This window comes from Hypomesus nipponensis, chromosome 24, assembly GCF_054491055.1.
Source record: "Hypomesus nipponensis isolate SF chromosome 24, ASM5449105v1, whole genome shotgun sequence".
In the NCBI taxonomy this organism is placed as follows: Eukaryota; Metazoa; Chordata; class Actinopteri; order Osmeriformes; family Osmeridae; genus Hypomesus; species Hypomesus nipponensis.
This window is the reverse complement of record NC_140384.1, coordinates 945001-947500: the sequence shown is the minus strand read 5'-3', so window position 1 is coordinate 947500 and position 2500 is coordinate 945001. Positions and strand designations below refer to the sequence as shown.

The 2500-nt window shown below is 46.7% G+C and overlaps 7 non-coding genes and 2 pseudogenes across 7 annotated transcripts in view; all 9 read left to right on the top strand.

Moving 5' to 3' along the window:
* LOC146230251 (5S ribosomal RNA) overlaps positions 1-27 on the top strand; it is a 119-nt gene extending 92 nt beyond the window's left edge. The window contains exon 1 of the ribosomal RNA XR_014743525.1: positions 1-27. This exon is cut by the window's left edge and continues 92 nt beyond it. This is a non-coding gene — a ribosomal RNA (5S ribosomal RNA).
* Positions 28-197: 170 nt separating this feature from the next.
* LOC146230250 (5S ribosomal RNA) lies at positions 198-316 on the top strand. The gene has a single exon (XR_014745679.1). It is a non-coding gene; the product is annotated as a 5S ribosomal RNA (ribosomal RNA).
* A 188-nt stretch (positions 317-504) lies between these two features.
* On the top strand, positions 505-623 carry LOC146230249 (5S ribosomal RNA). Its single transcript, XR_014745678.1, has one exon. It is a non-coding gene; the product is annotated as a 5S ribosomal RNA (ribosomal RNA).
* Positions 624-815: 192 nt separating this feature from the next.
* LOC146230248 (5S ribosomal RNA) lies at positions 816-934 on the top strand. Its single transcript, XR_014742754.1, has one exon. It is a non-coding gene; the product is annotated as a 5S ribosomal RNA (ribosomal RNA).
* Positions 935-1106: 172 nt separating this feature from the next.
* Positions 1107-1225, top strand: LOC146230247 (5S ribosomal RNA). Its single transcript, XR_014745354.1, has one exon. It is a non-coding gene; the product is annotated as a 5S ribosomal RNA (ribosomal RNA).
* Positions 1226-1403: 178 nt separating this feature from the next.
* Positions 1404-1512, top strand: LOC146230246 (5S ribosomal RNA; annotated as a pseudogene).
* Positions 1513-1700: 188 nt separating this feature from the next.
* On the top strand, positions 1701-1819 carry LOC146230245 (5S ribosomal RNA). The gene has a single exon (XR_014743524.1). It is a non-coding gene; the product is annotated as a 5S ribosomal RNA (ribosomal RNA).
* Positions 1820-1997: 178 nt separating this feature from the next.
* LOC146230244 (5S ribosomal RNA) lies at positions 1998-2106 on the top strand (annotated as a pseudogene).
* A 172-nt stretch (positions 2107-2278) lies between these two features.
* Positions 2279-2397, top strand: LOC146230243 (5S ribosomal RNA). The gene has a single exon (XR_014743523.1). It is a non-coding gene; the product is annotated as a 5S ribosomal RNA (ribosomal RNA).
* Positions 2398-2500: the final 103 nt, after the last annotated feature.

Here is a 2500-nt window from a genome sequence, read left to right as displayed (position 1 = left end):
GCCTGGGAATACCAGGTGCTGTATGCTCTTTTGCTCATTCACTTAGAAACTGAAATCTTGCAATATGCACAAGTAGTCCTTCATGAAAGGGGCTGGAAGCTGTTTTCATTTTGACACGAGAGAGAGAGAGAGACTACCTTGCATTGTCAATTGCTAAATCTGTATATGGATAAGTAGCCTATGGTTGTCAACTTATTTCGTACGGCCATACCAGCCTGGCAACGCCTGATCTCGTCTGATCTCGGAAGCTAAGCAGGGTCGGGCCTGGTTAGTACTTGGATGGGAGACCGCCTGGGAATACCAGGTGCTGTATGCTCTTTTGCTCATTCACTTAGAAACTGACATCTTGCAATATGCACAAGTAGTCCTTCATGAAAGGGGCTGGAAGCTGTTTTCATTTTGACACGAGAGAGAGAGAGAGAGAGAGAGAGAGAGAGAGACTACCTTGCATTGTCAATTGCTAAATCTGTATATGGATAAGTAGCCTATGGTTGTCAACTTATTTCGTACGGCCATACCAGCCTGGCAACGCCTGATCTCGTCTGATCTCGGAAGCTAAGCAGGGTCGGGCCTGGTTAGTACTTGGATGGGAGACCGCCTGGGAATACCAGGTGCTGTATGCTCTTTTGCTCATTCACTTAGAAACTGACATCTTGCAATATGCACAAGTAGTCCTTCATGAAAGGGGCTGGAAGCTGTTTTCATTTTGACACGAGAGAGAGAGAGAGAGAGAGAGAGAGAGAGAGAGAGACTACCTTGCATTGTCAATTGCTAAATCTGTATATGGATAAGTAGCCTATGGTTGTCAACTTATTTCGTACGGCCATACCAGCCTGGCAACGCCCGATCTCGTCTGATCTCGGAAGCTAAGCAGGGTAGGGCCTGGTTAGTACTTGGATGGGAGACCGCCTGGGAATACCAGGTGCTGTATGCTCTTTTGCTCATTCACTTAGAAACTGAAATCTTGCAATATGCACAAGTAGTCCTTCATGAAAGGGGCTGGAAGCTGTTTTCATTTTGACACGAGAGAGAGAGAGAGAGACCACCTTGCATTGTCAATTGCTAAATCTGTATATGGATAAGTAGCCTATGGTTGTCAACTTATTTTGTACGGCCATACCAGCCTGGCAACGCCCGATCTCGTCTGATCTCGGAAGCTAAGCAGGGTCGGGCCTGGTTAGTACTTGGATGGGAGACCGCCTGGGAATACCAGGTGCTGTATGCTCTTTTGCTCATTCACTTAGAAACTGACATCTTGCAATATGCACAAGTAGTCCTTCATGAAAGGGGCTGGAAGCTGTTTTCATTTTGACACGAGAGAGAGAGAGAGAGAGAGAGACTACCTTGCATTGTCAATTGCTAAATCTGTATATGGATAAGTAGCCTATGGTTGTCAACTTATTTCGTACGGCCATACCAGCCTGGCAACGCCTGATCTCGGAAGCTAAGCAGGGTCGGGCCTGGTTAGTACTTGGATGGGAGACCGCCTGGGAATACCAGGTGCTGTATGCTCTTTTGCTCATTCACTTAGAAACTGACATCTTGCAATATGCACAAGTAGTCCTTCATGAAAGGGGCTGGAAGCTGTTTTCATTTTGACACGAGAGAGAGAGAGAGAGAGAGAGAGAGAGAGAGACTACCTTGCATTGTCAATTGCTAAATCTGTATATGGATAAGTAGCCTATGGTTGTCAACTTATTTCGTACGGCCATACCAGCCTGGCAACGCCCGATCTCGTCTGATCTCGGAAGCTAAGCAGGGTCGGGCCTGGTTAGTACTTGGATGGGAGACCGCCTGGGAATACCAGGTGCTGTATGCTCTTTTGCTCATTCACTTAGAAACTGACATCTTGCAATATGCACAAGTAGTCCTTCATGAAAGGGGCTGGAAGCTGTTTTCATTTTGACACGAGAGAGAGAGAGAGAGAGAGAGACTACCTTGCATTGTCAATTGCTAAATCTGTATATGGATAAGTAGCCTATGGTTGTCAACTTATTTCGTACGGCCATACCAGCCTGGCAACGCCTGATCTCGGAAGCTAAGCAGGGTCGGGCCTGGTTAGTACTTGGATGGGAGACCGCCTGGGAATACCAGGTGCTGTATGCTCTTTTGCTCATTCACTTAGAAACTGAAATCTTGCAATATGCACAAGTAGTCCTTCATGAAAGGGGCTGGAAGCTGTTTTCATTTTGACACGAGAGAGAGAGAGAGAGACCACCTTGCATTGTCAATTGCTAAATCTGTATATGGATAAGTAGCCTATGGTTGTCAACTTATTTCGTACGGCCATACCAGCCTGGCAACGCCCGATCTCGTCTGATCTCGGAAGCTAAGCAGGGTCGGGCCTGGTTAGTACTTGGATGGGAGACCGCCTGGGAATACCAGGTGCTGTATGCTCTTTTGCTCATTCACTTAGAAACTGAAATCTTGCAATATGCACAAGTAGTCCTTCATGAAAGGGGCTGGAAGCTGTTTTCATTTTGACACGAGAGAGAGAGAG